We start from the raw sequence: 17,508 nt of genomic DNA, 5'->3' as shown, positions 1-17,508 counted from the left end.
ATAATTGACCAAAACTACTATCCATGTTATTTGTATATAATCGGTATATGTTAAGTTTGATTCTAGAATAGTTACTCGGAACCTGATTTTTGTTAAATTAAACAATTTAGTTGTGAGTTAATATAATTCTGTTAGAGAAAAATACAGAAGCAAACTACTAATTGTTATGAGAGAGAGAGAGAGAGAGAGAGAGGAGAGAGAGAGAGAGAGAGAGAGAGAGAGAGAGAGGAGAGAGAGAGAGAGAGAGAGAGAGAGAGAGAGAGAGAGAGAGAGAGAGAGAGACTGTCCAAAGTTTATGAATTAAGAAAACAAGTTTTATAAAATGTAGTTTCATATATTTTATCCATTAGGATTTTTTATATAAATATTTCTTCTTGTAAATTAATCCAATTCTACAAATGGGTTATAAACATAAGAAAATTGTAAAAATAGAATTTATGAAATATACTTATTTTTATATTTTGCTTGTATGACCATAGTTGATAAATTAGTTCTGTTATAAATGTCTCATTTGATAACAAAACCAGTCCATTCTATCTCACTTGTAGTGTAAATAAGTCTTTCTTAGCTTCAATTTAAGTTACCTGCCTTTAATTGAGAGTGAACAAAATATTTCATTTTTAAAAGTTAAATATTTCAATCTAACTATATATGATTTTGGTTTCGAAGGTTAGGACAAATATGAAGAACCAAATCAAATTTGTTTGTTTTAACAACAGCCCTGTTCTTTTACAAGATGCGGACGCAGCGGCTTGCGGCCAAAAACTGAACATCAAAATAAGAAAAAAAGATGGTGGAAATTAATCAAACTGACGCGGTGATCATTTTCGCGAAGGTTTCCGGTGTCGACTGTGACGTTGTTATAAGTAGCGGCAGGTGGATGGACGCTGCGATTATTTTTGATAGGCAAAGGCATCGCCGCTGGTATTACTCTTGAGATAAATGAAAAAAAAAACAGTTATACATTTCGCCGCAAGCCGCTGACGCAGCGTCTTGCAAAAGAACAGAGCTAACATGAGAAATTTGATCGATTATCTCATTATTATATAATTTTTAACAGTCTTACTGATAGAAGTAAGCAATATTTGACAATAACTTTTAAGCAATAAGTTTATCAGTAAATTCGTAAAAGCTTTCAAAATACCTTATAAATATTACTATTTTGAAAATTACCAGCTGATTTACATATATATTAATAAATTTTTCAGAAAAGATCAACTAAAAATGTCTTCTGCTACCAAACGCAGTGGCGTCCATTAGACCGAGTGCCTCCCATGAGATTGTACCCACAGGTTCAACAAGTGCTGCTTCAAATCAACTATTGTAGCTTTATTAACACAAAAAAATTGAAGGCTGTTAGCAAAGAAACGAAATTCCAGTAGAAACCTACGATAAATTTATACTTTACAATGGTCTGAAAAGAGAACAGAACTTGTAAATATACTTTAAATATCCTTTTATATATAAAAAGTTAGTTGCCTAGGCATATTTGAGTTGTTGACTGTCACGTGCTAACTTACTACAATCCATTACATTTTTTTTTTGTCACGAAACTACAATCCATTACATAGCATCAAAAATTTCGGAAAATTTAGATACAATAAAATATAATATTTTACTAGATTTAAGATCTTTTTAACATTATTAAAACTTGTAGACAAATAATATTTTACTAGATCTGACCGTAAAGCCAATTATCAAATTAATTTATGTCTATTAATAGATATCTATAATATTTAAAAGTTCTTGTATTATAATTATAATTCAGTCTGGTATAATATTTTTATTGAGTTTTCATATCCGAGAGAATTGTGGTCCAACCTAGATATCTAGTTACATATACATAGTGAGAGTAAAAATATCTTAAAATCATAAAGACCGTTATTAACCCACTGAGAATGTAATTTTCGATATGATCTATGTTATAGATTTATTTGATATATCAATATATATTTGACTTGCATAAGAAATATTTTTTTGTACGAAACCTCATTATTAATACCAACATGTTTATTATTAAATAACAAAAAATTTTAAGTTTATTTGTAATTACATCAATCTACCAAAATAGTGAACCAATTATTATATTTTTTTTATTTTAAATTTTATTATTAATAACTACATTATAATTTTTTTATTAATAGTAACTATATTATAAAATAATAATTATTTAGTTTCAAACAAATGTTTTATTATTAGGTATCTTTAATATTAAAATAATGTATTATTTATATGTATTTATGTATAAATGGTCTTCATAATTTGAGCTTTTTTATTTCTAAGAATTAAAAATGACCCTGAAGTTAATTGGGTTTGTTAAATTTTCTTTGTTAAGTTATGGGCCCAAAGCACACCCTAATAGGGACGTTATTAAATTTCACGGTATAATGTTTACTAAAAGACTAGGTAATAACTCGTGCCTTACACGGGATGAGATTATTAATTTTGTTATCTTTTTAATAGGTGTAGGTATTCGGGTATCCATCGGCTACGATTGGTTCTTTCGAATATCGCGTTTTTTGGATTTGAAAATTAAATCCCGCTCGAATATCACAAAATTCCGAGTCCGGTCTTCCCGGGTTCGGATGGGTTCACTTTTGATGTAAAAGAATCTGAAAATACATGAATAACTAACGTATCTGAAACGGATTTAGATAATTGTACTCAAAGTAACTATATAATCTGATTCGGTTCGGGTATTTTTTATCCAAACTATCCAAATGTAACAAAAATAACTAAAATTACTCATTAGACACTGTTTTTGAGTATTTCTATCCAGACTATCATATTTTATCTGCAAATACACAAACATAATTAATATTTTTAATTTTTAATTGTAATTCTAATTTTTAAAATAACTATACATATAATTATAAATAATATTTTAAAATATATATTTACATTTCAGAAATCTTCGGATACTTATTTGGTTCTCAGTTCGGATCGGGTTGAGTACCGGTTCTTTGGATACATCAGTTTAGGATTCATTCGGTTATTCACCACGTGTCTGATCGAGTTCGGGACCCTGATTTTTGGGTCAGTTTCGGGTCGGTTCTTCAGTTCCGGATATTTTGTCCAGTTGTACTTTTTAAGATAAAAAGACATTATGTTTGTTTAATTTGGATATTCGTTCGGTATTACATTTTTTTAACCTCCTAAAATATAAATATCATTCTAAATCCATATTTATTTTGTATTGTTCCGTTGAAGTGATCGAGGTTTTCTATTTCTTCGGTGATAAACCTAAAACTGTTATATTTGTTTGGTTGCATGTTATATGAACTTTCAACAATTCTTATGTCGAAGCAATGATTTCATTTTTTAAATTCTAAATGCTTGCAAAAGCAAATAAAATATAAATAATATTTTAAGAAAAAGGACATCCAATATTATTTGTATTGTTTGTACAAACAATGTTGGTGACATTTTAAGATTATGTATTTTATATAAGATAATCTAATATTTGTGTTGTTTGAACTTAGACATAATATAAAAAGATTGTATATTTATACTCATAGAAATTAGTTTTTATTGATTTCAATAATATAAATTCCGATTAATGTTGATGTGAGTACTGCATAATATGTTTCCCATGTCTTCTCGATCTGATCTTGCATAGGTCCTTCATGTGATCTTAAGAGTTAAGATCATCTAAAACGGTAAATAAAACACATTGAATTTAAATAATCACAAACGAAAATTTAGATATCTGTTCGGATTTAGTTGAGTTAATCAGATTTCAGATTTTTAATTTTAGAGTTAAATTTTTTAATATGATTCAGGTATTTGCAGTTTTTTTGTTTGAATATGGTATGAATTTGGTTCGAAGCATTGCATGTTCAGTTCATGTTTGAATTTGGATACCTATTTTAATTATGTAATTTTTAACAAAAATCAAAATATACTTAATCCTCAAAATTAAAAAAAAATTAAAAATTAAATAATGAAAAACTAAATACTTAAATTTATATTAAAATAGTCCAGTTTAAATATTTAAATGGATAAAATATATTTCAGTATTTAAAACATATTTTATTATTTTAGACATTTTCATATTAATGAATATCTAATAGATATAAATTTTAAACTAATATATTAAAGTATGTAATTGTGTTTTCGATATTTTCAGTATCCAAAATATTCTAGTTTGGATTGGATTCGGGTATGGTTATCTGAATATTAAACTTTCAGATCCATTTGAGTAGTTTCTCTGTTTTAACTTTTAATTTGTGTTTAGTATCTATGTTACATGGAAACAGAAGCGGAAACGTGGAAGCAGAAGTGTATGGAAACGTAAAAGCGAGATTTTTCAAAACATTAGGAAGCGGATACGTGTTGGAAGCATGTATATATATATATATATATATATATGAAAATTTTATAAAATCTAAAACTAAAGATTATATGATTTAAATTTAAAATAAATCACTTATTCATTTATAATAATTTTCAAATGATTTCGTATTAAAGCTGTGAAACACACACATAAAATAAGTTTAAATAAATTATTATATTAATTATTTTATTACTTCATAAAAATATATATTTGAATATATTCTATATCTTTAATAAAAACCTTAATACAAAAATATAATTTATACTATTAATTTTAGAGTTTGTATATTCCTTTTTTTTGTGCAAAGAATTCATATATTTCTATTCTCTCTATTTCATTACTAAATTTTAGATTTTATATAAATAAAAACTATGATTTTATATTTTTATTGATTTATACCATTGTGTTTTAAAAATTGGAAACGTGATTTCAAAACGGAATCGTAAGCTTCCAAAAGGTATTTAAAGAGAATATTTTGGAAGCGTTTTGGAAGCGAGATTCCGCAAGTTTCCACAAAGTTCTGATTCCGATCCCGGTTCCGAAGCGGGAAGCGTACGTCCAATGAAGCTTCCATGCAACCTAGTTTAGTATTACTTTCAAATCAAGTTCAGTTCGGTTCTTCGAATCCAAATATTTTATCCATGCTTACTTTCTTCTACTAATATAAAAAAATAAAAATAAATGTAAAGCTAATATGTTGGGATTATTCTTCATACATAATCATTGGACTACATTTTAAGAATACCAATAAAAATAGTTGGGCATCGTATCAATGCTTGTTACAAAATTGATGTAGTCTATAACCAATAACGTGTACTTAAAAAAAAATTGGTAAACATAATAAAACATGATATAATCAAGTGAAATGAGTTAGAGTTGCCTCGGAAAGAATGTGATCTCTTTACTCGGTACATGAATTATGTTTTTTCAATCGATTTCATGAATTTTTTTATTTTCTGGTTTTTTTCTATGATCTGATTATGTTCTTAATTCTTGGTTTGATATGAAAATTCTGTAAAGAAAAATAATATTTTGCTAAACTAAATATCTAACTTTGTGTGCTGTTTTTCACCTAAATTTTTTAAATCATAACCAATCATAATTATTTGTTGCTTTTGTATGCATAAACTTCAATCATGGCCAAGTTCAGCTAAATACGGAACTTTCAATTTCTAAAAACATTCTCACTCGATGTGAATCTTATTGTAGTTTATTCCTTTCAACAATTATATTATTCAGTAATTGTCTCGAGTGAACTTGAATTTAATAATACAAAAATTAATAATACGAAAAACAAAAAAAAAGATGATAAAAAAGAATTAGTGTGTAAACACATTAAATTGTCTACGATATAATTAAAAAAATAGTGTGTGAACACATTAATTGCTAAATGAATGTGAGAATAATGTGAGAGTGACACGTAAGTATTTTGTGTCAATGTGTGTGTGAACACATTTATTGCAAAAATTGCAAAATGCTTCTCATTTAATATATATATGAGATATTAAGGCTAATAGGAAAGGAAATAAGAATGTAAATGCTAAATTACATTATGTTAAAAATATCTTATATTAGTTATTTTTTATGAAATTTTCTTCTTTTCGTAGATATTTGAAACTTGTTAAGCAAGAAAATAAATATTATTATATTTACTTAAAAAAATTGTTAATTTTAATTAATAAAAAGGTCTTCAAAATAAATCCCACACAAAACGCCAAAAAATACCAAGGTCGAAGATTAATAAAAGGGTTAGATATATACAAAGTTCATAACGTAAACACTTGTTCTCGATCTTCTTCTTCTTCATCTGTATACCATGGAGTTCCTTTATATCGTTCTGATATACCATCTGAAATTATGTTATTCAAACATAGAGGGTCGTCACGATAACGTCCATGTTATTAAATAAAAATGTGTTTGAAGATTATGTTATTCTAACAGACCAAACTCATCAATTAACAAAACCGTTCTTGCATGAATTAAAAAGGCAAAGGAACGTGAATGAATTGATAACAAAAACAGATTGTATGAAGTTATTATCTCTTCATTTTATATAGTTGATCATTAACAAAACATAAGAGAGACCTCGACCAACCAACCTCGCAACTCATCAACTGACCGCAAAACTATATATTTACGTGAAAAAACAGAGAAGATACTGAGAAGAAACTGAGACAATACGGAGAAGAAACAGAGGCAATTGCGCGAGGTTTATATATATAACTCATCAACACGATTGGCATGATCTTTCTCATGTCTCTTCGTCATCCCATTGCGAGAGGTTTATATAGATATGAGCAAAATCATTCCACGTCCCAAGCTTAAGACTCCTAAACCCTCTACATCACATCCCTTTGGATTTTTCTTTACAGAACTAAAGCTTCATGATTTGAACCCGAAGGAGTGCAAGAAGTTGTGCGTAAGTCTCAATAGAATCCTTAACTTCTCCTTTGGCTACACGAACCTTTGCATTCAGACGTAACAGCTTCCCTTGTTCCCACTTCTCTGTCTCGTTAAGCGCTGCATCCACGATAAAACCCGAGCCAGAAGCAACCATACTTGAAGATCAGACTCTGCTCCAACCTTCAACGCTTGCATAGCGTATGCTAACGTTGAATCAAGCTTCCTCTCCTCTCCATTCTCTAATGCAAGATGGTATGGCAATGCATAAGGGAACTCAGAAGAACACGTCTCGCTTTGGGTTATGTTCGCTATGAACAATGGTTGTTCCTTTACATCCTCGTGCCTCCTTGTCTTTGCATCGTCTCTTCCTCCTCGCTTAGTTACCTTGACAAATAAATTAAAGCGAGATACGTACGCAGAGAAAACGTTCAAGTAGTGTTTCAGAGAGACAAAGAGACATGAAATAGAAATAGAGAAATCTCACCGAAAATGCTTCTAAGTATTTCTGGTTCGTGGTGGTGAGTTTGGTACGATCTATATCCCCTTGCTGAGATGGGGATTGAAACTATATGTTTTTATTGTGGTTGTTTCTTGTCGTTTGACGTCAAAGCTACGAAAAAAAAAATTCGTTATGTTCCTTGTCATTTAAGCAAAAAAGGAAAGAAAGTTAAGCATTAAATGTTGCGTTTTTCTTCAAATCGCTCACAGAGTGACACGTGGAATAGAGCCTTTTCATGCATTCTGGTGAAAACCGTTTAAAGAAAGCCTTAAAAATGCTTCTCCTTTAATATATAGGGGATTTAAATGGTTTAAGCAACTTTCACGGCTTATAACAACCGGAAAATATATAGGGTGCAAAAGATTTGTTATGTTATGTTATAATATAACAGGGGAAGGTAAAAAAAAAAAAAGGTCCAAACAATTTGTATAGATAGATTTTTAAGACTTCTTCCCTTTTGATAGTATACATTACATTATGATAATAATCGGTTAAATTTTAATTTAATATTAATAATATCATATTCTATAAATAAAGTTTCTTTAATTATTGTATTTCAGAAATAAAGTTTCTTAATTATTGTGTTTCAGCAATGACAAAACCACAACTAAGAAAACCATAGAAACAATGAAAGAGAGTGCTAAGCGAATCACACGCCTAATTGACACTTCCAAAATTGATGAAGATTATAGTTGACGATGAAAAGAGATTGGTAATCACTACTAAAAATTATTTTAAACAAATCTTTGAATCTTTAAGTTTAGAGAAAATTGATGAAGCTCTAGCCATTGCTTTGACAACAATCATGGAGTTGATTAATAATGATTTGACTGCCCCAATTACAGATTGAGAGGTTAATCTAGTGTTATTTGTGATACATCCTAAAAATTATCCTCGATTTGTTGGGATAACTATTCTATTTTATCAGAATTTCAGAAATATAATGAATGAGGATTTAACCCGTATAATTAACTAACTCATTTTATATGGCATTATGGCCTAAGCGATGAATGACACAATATGCGTCTAATCTCGTAAATGGATATGCCTAACGAGATGGCATAATTCAGGCCAATCAGTTTGTGTAACATCCATCAGACAATCACTAATGTCTTATGCTAGAGAATTAAAAAAGTTCTCACATATTGTATTTCAGAAATTAGCATTTGTTGATGGAAATAGATTACGTACAACATCATGACTGAAAAGGAGATGTTTAGTGGACTTAGAACAAACTCAGAAGAAAATAACAAGAACATGACAATAAAAAGAGATATGAGCAAAGCGTATGACATGACGGGATGTGCATTCATTATAGCAATAATGTATAAATTGAGATTCTCGACCACATGGGTTGATTGGATTATGTGTTGTATATCATCGGTCAAATATAAGGTCATCATGTCCACAAAGAGGGAATATTACTCTTGAAATAGGTTTACGCCAGAGAGATCCTAACGAGATGGAACAGTTCATATTTAATTAACCTATGCATGGAAGCACTCTTTAGCCTTCGCAATCATGCATAAAATCAGGGAAGAAAAGCGGGATGTGTGTTTCAATGCTAGCACCTCGGTATCTTACCTACTCTTTGTTGATGATAGCTTTTTCTTTTGTAATGAGAAACCCAATGAATGTCAAGAAGTTATAAAAGTAGAAAGTAAATGTGGGAACATAAATTCGCATTGTCGATTTAGTAAACGAAGGAAAGTCAAAAGCAAGATTCTCGACTTTCCTTGAAGATCCGAATTCCCTGTGTAATACAAAAAAGAAAAAAATGCACGGAGGCATTTTATTGATTATGATGAAGAAACGTTTACATAATTTCACCAAAAAGGTGCACATAACTTGTCAACAATAAAGTACACATGAACAAAGCAGTAAAATCGTTCTAAGTGTCCAACTTGCTAGTCTAGTCACCTAAGTCCTAAGTTCTCCTAAAACTAACAGAGATTTTTTTTAATGCTTAATTGTTGGATCCCCCATTCAGAGATTGGAATCATGTAAATATAGACTCTCAAATTTGGCCATCTTCCCTTTTCCTCTCAAGAACGAGTATATCCTTATACTCTCAACTTCCATGTTTATTCTCAAAAATATTATATTTATCCTCTATGAAGTCAATTAGACTGTCATTGGAACCTGGGCCAACTCTCATCCATACCAGAAGTGGGCTTTCATCGTGTTTTGGGCCATTTTGACCATTTTACGACTTTCGTGTTTTTTACGATTATTCTCGAAAAATCTGTCAATATTTCCAACATATGCTCTCTATGTCGTTGGTCATAAGAATTGATGGAAACCAATTAATTTAATTGAGGATACGATGATGTTAAGTTAACCAGTATTGTCTTGACAATTGACTAGGACATTTACGAGAAAACACGTCTTCCTTGTTTTTATCGTAAAATCTTAACATATACTCTAATTGAGACGAAACGAAAGGCATTCACGAATAAAATGAGAGCCTTATTTAGCAATGAAGGAGCACTGTGGCGACGTATATCCAAGGAGGGAGTTATGCGAAAAAGTGAAGGGAGAGAGAGCTGTGAGGCGAAGCGAGTGTGGCAAGGTGGATAGAGACCGTGTGTGGCAAGTCTAAGAGGGGCGAGGTAAAGAGAGAGAGACTAAGTGTGGCGAGATGAGCTCGTGTTTGGCGATGTGAGCTTGGGTGGGGTGATGTGAGCTGGAGTGTGGCAAAGTCGAGTGCGGCGATGTCGAGTGTGGCGACATGAGGACCGAGTGTGGCTAGGTGAAAACTGAGTGTAGTGAGGTGAGGGAGAGGTACGGAGTGTGGTGATTTGAGCTTGTATGCCCCTGGTCAGGCCACTTTTATATTTTGTATGGTATTTCTCAGTTTGCTCCGATTTTGCCCGATTTTTGTTAGAGCTACTTTGAAGAACCTTAGGCAAGACCAGGTCGCCTTCTCTGAATCTGCAACTTTTTACGTTATTGTAGTATTTTTTCCAGGTTGTTAATAGTTCTGACTTCGTATGAACGCTTGATTTTGGCTCTCATTGTTTTTGCAAAATCGTCTAGATGCATCATGTTCCTCACTCCAGGAGTAGGCTTCGTCGTAATCCAGGGAATTCGACTTCTCCTGGAATTACACATTTTTATCATAGGCCAGGGCGAAGGGGTTTCTCATGTTACTTGCCTCAGAGTCGTTCGATGAGACCACTTTACTCCTTTAAGTTATTTGGCCTATAGGCCCTTCTTAGCGTCCATACATTTTTTAAGTCCTTCTAGGATTGTTTTGTTTATAGCCTCAGCCTGGCTGCTTCCTTGCGAGTGGATCAGATTTGCGAAGATTGCTGGCTCAATGCTTGGGTGTTCTATGAAATCCACGGGAATTACTCGTTTGAGACTCGAATCTATGCTAGTTGCTAGGGCTGCCAAGGCGTCAGCCTGAATGTTTTACGCGTGGTGGATTCATCTGAGAGTGAATTGATCGAAGTATTCTGCGAGATCCTAGACGAGTTTTAAGTATGAATCCATCCTTTTGTCTCTTGCTTCATATTCTCCGTTGTACTAGTTTGCGACAAGTTGAGAATCGCAGTAAGCGTGAACGTTGTGTATCATGAGCTCGTGGGCTAATCGTAGTCCTGAGATTAGTGCGTCGTACTTGGCCTCATTATTGGAGACATGGAAAGTTAGTCAGAACGACTGCTGCAGCACTTCTCCTGTTGGTGGCGTGAGACGAATTCTGATCCATGAACCATGTTTGGATGAAGATCTGTCAATGTGAAGGATCCATGTTGAGTTTGGTTCTTGATTCGGCGTGCCCTCTGTCAGGTATTCTACTAAAAAGTCAGAGAGTACCTGGGACTTAGAACATGTTCTTGTTTGACATTTGATGTAGCTCAACTCGATTACCCGTTTTGCTAATCTCCCTGATTGACTAGGACTATGCAAAATTGTCCGAAGTGGGAATGTGGTGAGAATTAAGATTGCAGGCAATTAGAAATATGGTCTCAATTTCAATGCCGACATTACGACTACGAGCACTAGTTTTTCCATATGCGGTTATCGCTTTCGGCGTCTTTCAAAATTTGCATAAAAGATTGGGTTTTGGTCTACAGGTTCCTTCGTTGATAAAAAAGCAACTTATAGCTGTTGCAGTTACCGCGATATAGAGATATAAGGATTCTCCCTCAATGGTTTTAAAGAGAACTGGAAGAGTAGTCAAATAATGCTTTAGCTGTTTGAAAGTTGTCTCGCATTCTTCATACCATTCAAACTTCTTATTCCTTCTCAAAGTATCGTAGAAGGATATGAAGCGATTGAGTGCCGCCACTCTTCCGGTTTGTCTCTGCACCTGTGGTTTGGATTTCGGGGAGGCCATCTCGATCAGTGTGTTGATCTGTTCCGGGTTGCTTTTGATATCTGACCTCCGTTATCGATCCAACTTTCAGAAGTCTTTTGACTTTCATTGATCGCGGTGGTGCTGGCGCATTCTGGTCGTAACTTTCGTCATTTTTGTTTGACTGGTATGAAAATCAAAAAGTTGAGTTCGTGAGATGTGATGTTGATGTTGATACCTCGCATGTCTTCTGCAGCCCAAGCGAACGTGTGAATTTTATCTTTTAAACAAGTTATGATTTCCATTTTTAACGGTTTGCAGAAACTAGGGTTGATTTCAATGTAGTGCTCAAAGAACTTTCAGTCGAGTCACACCGAAATCACAGGTTCGCAAGTTAGCTCGCATTTTTATTCTAAGGCCTCGCCTTTCCGAATTACTAGAATATTTTTGTTTCATCTTGTTATGGGGCGTTTTGTGCAAAAACCATTTTTTTCTTTTTTGGCAAGGTTTAAGTTTCTGCCGTGGAATTTTTTTTTGTTTTAATTCCTCAGCAAAAGAAATATGTGATTCCTTCCAATTTCCCAAGATCGTTTTGAATCCATGGGAGTTGGGAACTTAAGGCACAAGTGGTAAGTTGACAGAACTGCTTGCATGGAGTTTAGTCACAGAGATGTCAACAACCAAAATTCTATTATTTTTGTTATGCTCATATCTTTAACCCTGAGGCTAACTGAACCATGAGTTATAGTAGCTTCCCTAAAAAACCCACTAACGGGCTCAAAATTTCATTCTTTTGAGGGTGTTTTTGAAGATGATATAAGCCAAACTTCTTGAGTCAACTTATACATCGACATGGATATCATTATAGGGAATGTTCTGATAAATCGTTGCCCTGTCCTTGAAAGAGATTATATCGCTGTCCGTTTGGTAAACATATCGTCTCTTGATCATTCAGTGAATTCAAGTTAGAGAATCCAATCCCCCTCCTCCTTCTAGCTTCAAATTGTAGGAACCGAAATTTGCACAGTTGATTTAGTAAACAGAGGAAGTCAAGATTCCTGACTTCTTTGAGGATTGGAATTTCCTATGTAATCACACAAATACAAAAAGAGCAGGATAACAAACTATCATATGAAATTGCACCTAGGTGTTTTGTTGATTAAGATGAAGAAACGTTTACAGATTTTCACCAAAAGGTGCACGGAAATTAGTCAGCAATGGAGAACACAAGAGCAAAGTAGTAAAAATGTTATAAGTGTCGAACTTGCTAGTCTAACCACGCATAAGTACTATGTTCTCTTAAAGCTAATAGAGATTTCTTAATACCTAATTTTCAGATCCCCCCACTTCAGAGCTTGGAGTCGTGTTTATATTGTCTCTCAAAGTAAGTCGGTCATTCTCCCTTATCCTCTCGAGATTCGAGTATATCTTTATCTTGTATCTTTGCTTATCCTCTTAATTTCCATGTTTATCCTTAGAAAGTTTACATTTATTTATTTTTTCCCATTTTCCTCTATGAAGTTGAGTAGACCGTCACTTAAACCTGGGCCAACTCTCATCCAAACAATTAGTGGGTCTTTGTCGTGTTTTAGGTCGTTTCGGACCGTTTTACGACTGGCGCGATTTACGATTATGCTCAGAAAAACCATCAATTTTCCTGACGTACGTTCTCAATGTCGTTGGTCATACAAACTGATGGAAACCAATTAATTTAATCGAGAATATGATGTCGTTAGGTTAACAGTATCATCTTGACAATTGACTAGGATTTTTACGAGAAAACAAGTCTTCCTTGTTTTTATCTTAAAATCTCAAAGGAAACTCCGATTAAGACGAAACAAAAGACATTTAGATCGAAATTCAATGGAGAATATGATAAGAGAATTATTGAGAAATGAAGGAGCTTTGTGGTAACATAGATGCAAAAAGGGAGTTATGCAGCGACGTGAAGGGAGAGAGAGAGTTGTGAGGCGAAGCGAGTGTGGTGAGACCGAGTGTGAGGGAGGTGTAGAGATACCGAGTGTTGAGAAGTTGAGTGTGGCGAAGTGAAGAGAGAGACTGATTGTGTGGCAAAGTGAGCTCGTATGCAAGGTGAGTTTGAGTGTGGCGACGTGAAGACCGAGTGTGGCGAGGTGAAGAGTTAGTGTGGCGAGGTGAGGAGAGGGATTGAGTGTGGCGATGTGAGTTCATGTGTGGCAAGCTGAGATTGTGTGGCAATGTCGAGTGTGGTGAGTGTGGCGACGTGAAGACCAAGTGTGGCGAGGTGAGTGTAACGAGGTGAGGGACAAGGAGTGTAGCGAGGTCATCCTTCCTCTCTTCTCTCCCTTATCCTTCTCGGTTGATGATTCAGCATACCTTCGTAGCTTCTAAACTTTTCTCTTAAGTATTTTCTGCATAAACTTTCCGAAATTTATTTCTCCTCAAGTTGTTTTGTGCGAATATATATATACAAAAATAACTTATAACAATCTCCAACTTTGATATCTAAAATATCGATTTTGACCCCAACAATAAGTATGACAAAATTTCAGGTCAATGCATCAACTTCGACAAATCATCTCTACTCTTTGGTAAGAACATTTACAGGAATGTAAGGCAAACATTTAAAGACTAGATGAATCTCCCATGCTCATGCACGGGAATGAAGATTTATAAAGTATATATATTATTTACTTTAAATTGTATATCAATTAATAATTTATAATAATAATATTATTTTAATTAAACATATGATTTGAATATGTTATATTTAGTTGATCTGGTTACTACTTAGGTATATTAGATTGTATTTATTTCTCCGAATTCAATTTTAATATTTTTTTAAATATATTAAAATTTTGATTAATTTTCTTCTTTGCATTTTTCAGTACAGTTTAGCAATCTAAAAAGAAGTATTCTCTTTTTTTTTACAATGTTTCATAGATAACGTTTTTTTTTTTTTTTTTTTTTTTTGTCATCCATAGATAACGTAGTTTACTTTTTCTAGTATGATATATTCTAAACATGTTATCATTTATAATTCAACGTATGTAATTATTCGAACAAGTTTAGAATGTGTATTCCATATTATCAATCATTTTATTTTTAAAAAGGAGAAAAAAACCCATGAAACAATCTTAGCAAATTATATTCAAACTTGTTTCTAGAAATTCATATGACTCTGTTCTTGACGTTGAAATTCAACATTTTTGATTCAACGAGTTTCTTCTTTTCCCCCCTTCTTATTCTTTCTTTATCTCTTTTTCATTAAATTCATTGTGCATATCTATATAGCAAATTATGCTTGGAGATCAAATGTAAATAAATAATGGAGGTTCTTTGTTGATAAGAAAAAAAAATGAAACATATTATTTACTTTGGAACTGAATACTATTTTAGAAAAACTGCATATGATGTTTTTAGAGGATTTCAGAATAGACCAGATCATTTTTTTAATTTAATTTTATGTTATTCTTTTATACAGATTGAGGTTTATATATAAATTAAATCAAAAAACCTTCTCTCTCTCTTATCACATCTCTATCTTTTAGAGAGAGAAGGCGATTTCCGGATCTTATCTCGGGCGACGCCGGATCTTATGTTTGTTAATATTTTCCGATTTCGATCAGATCTTTTGTTGTGTGTTCTTTCCTTTGGTCATTTAGATCGATTTTTTTTCTTTTCGTTTATGCGAATTTTGTTTTGTTTCAACCCAAACACTGAGATTTTTTTCATGGATTTACTTCTTTCAATTTGGGTTGATTAATAAAGTCTTTTTTTGTCTTCCGATCTAGTTTCGATCGGATTCTGGAGCGTCTCTCGGAGTTTAATCCCGACCAACCTCTATTCAACCGGATGCATCTACTCTTGATTGGGTAATTTCACATATGTTTATGCCGTAATCCTTAGTGGACGGCGGAGTTCTTGCGCGAAGATAGCTTGGAGACATGGGTGTGCTCCTTTTGGGTGGCTGTAGAAGACTGAAGACGAGGGAGGATGGCGACCAGAGAGAAGCTACTTTGATTGGTACCGGCGGCTAAAGCACTTTACGGTGTCAAAGGTGCTGTGAATTATGACGGAGATAGAAAAGAAGTGGAGGTGGAATTTGTCTTCCGGCGAAAACCTCTCTTTCACGGCCGAGCGTGCCGCTTCCTTAAGGAAGAACACATGTTAATATGTGTAGACACTTCCTTAAAGAAGACCACGTGTTAATATGTGTAGAGATACGAAGGTTTCTCCAGCTGACGCGTGTTCATGTAACCGCTTTCATATTTTATTTCTTTTGTATTTCTGTTGTTTGAACCTTAAAGATTAAGTAAGTCTGTACCATGTTAATCTGCCTATTTGGACTTTATAATAAAACTGCTTGCCGACAAAAAAAAAATCAAAAAAAATTATTACTATTTGTAAATGGTATATTTAGATAAATAATTTTTCAATAATGGTCTAATTGTCAATTTTTTCTAGGGAATTTGCATCTTCTACTCACAGCTTTTCCCATAATTAACTAAATGCCCTAAATTCCCCGTATTAGTACATCCATTCTTAGACAGCAAAGTTGTCACATCATATTCACTTAGTTAATTTCTAATAACCCTATGGTTTTCAGCAAATTGACTCTTCTTTCTAATATTTCTAGTGATTTGTTTTCTTTTATTTTGGACGCCTGTATGGGGTTTATCATCACTCTTAATGGTACCCCAACTTTGTCGAAATTTGTACAAAAATAAAAATCTAAACTGTTTGGTAATTATTATGTTATTGACAAAAGAAAACTAAATATATCTCTCAAGCGCCGGTCAAAGTTTCCGAATTGGAGAAAAAAGATTTCGAAAGTGGCTGTCGATTTCGTAAATGACAGGTATTGCTCCAACTGTAATCAAGTAGTTTGAGCACTCTAGTCTCATCTTTTTCTCCACGTTTGAAAGCCTTGGTCTTCTATAATTATTAGGAGAAATTGGCAAACATAGACAATAATAAAAATGTATTTGTTCTTTTATATCTTTGTATTAATTGTTTAGTTTTAGAATAATTATTTTCATAATAATAAAAATTATTAAAAATATATATAAATCAGAAAATGTAGAAAAAATTAAATGATAAGAATATTTTAAAAGTTTTGATATACAAAAATTAAATTCCAGAAACAATTTTGATATACTAATCTAGGTTTGTTAAAATTTATATTATAATTTTCTTACAAAATAAAATAAATGTTCTGACTTATTTTTTATGTTTTATAAAAGGTTTTAATTTATAATGTAAAATAATTTTTGTTATTTATTTATTTTTGCGAACAACTGAAAACATAATCATATAGACTCTGCAAACCAAACCGGTAGCTTCACGTTCAAATGGATGACGAACTACAGTTGCTTTCTTGCACTGTTTGCGAGGGCTGTCCGTCCTTGAATTCTACGTCTGTGGTATATGAATGTGCTCAGAACTGATGAAAATTCTCTTCAAAAATTTTATGTCTTCCAAATAACTTGTAAAGGGTAGCTATTCTTTTAGTTCTGAAACCATCTTCACCAACTGAGAACAATCTGTTGCAAATGTAACATAAAATTGTCTTAGATTCTTCATACATTTCATTGTCCAAATGAGAGCCTCTATCTCCGAATGAAGTTGTAACATCCCAAAACCGGTCCTTTTTAAAAATTTAAGGGAATGGGTCTCCCTACAGCCCAATAAGAAAAACCTAGGGTTTCTCACCCCTTTTCTTATAAATTTAAGCCTCCACCCCCTAAGTCTCTCATTAGAAACTTTGAAGCGGAGCCTTGCAGAGAAATCTTGGAGACAAGAAGCCCTAGCCGTCGCTCTCTTTCTCCAGCCGCCAACTCTCTCTCCTCTTTCTCTCTCTTCGCCGCTCTCTCTTTCTCTCGGCCGGATCTCTCTCCTCTCGCTGTGACCAACCGCGAGTAGTGGTGGTGGCCGTGTGGTGTTGGGCTGCCGAACTCGATCTCTCCTTCTCTCTCGTTCCAGATC

General features: G+C 33.0%; 1 long non-coding RNA gene across 1 annotated transcript; it reads left to right on the top strand.

Moving 5' to 3' along the window:
• The first annotated feature begins 14,721 nt into the window (after positions 1 to 14,721).
• On the top strand, positions 14,722 to 15,888 carry LOC130499456 (uncharacterized). Its single transcript, XR_008938324.1, has 2 exons — positions 14,722 to 15,120; positions 15,315 to 15,888. It is a non-coding gene; the product is annotated as an uncharacterized LOC130499456 (long non-coding RNA).
• The last annotated feature ends 1,620 nt before the right edge of the window (positions 15,889 to 17,508 follow it).

Source organism: Raphanus sativus, chromosome 9 (genome assembly GCF_000801105.2).
Source record: "Raphanus sativus cultivar WK10039 chromosome 9, ASM80110v3, whole genome shotgun sequence".
NCBI lineage: Eukaryota > Viridiplantae > Streptophyta > Magnoliopsida > Brassicales > Brassicaceae > Raphanus > Raphanus sativus.
Note: the sequence above shows the minus strand (reverse complement) of the source record. Positions and strands in the feature narration are given on the sequence as shown.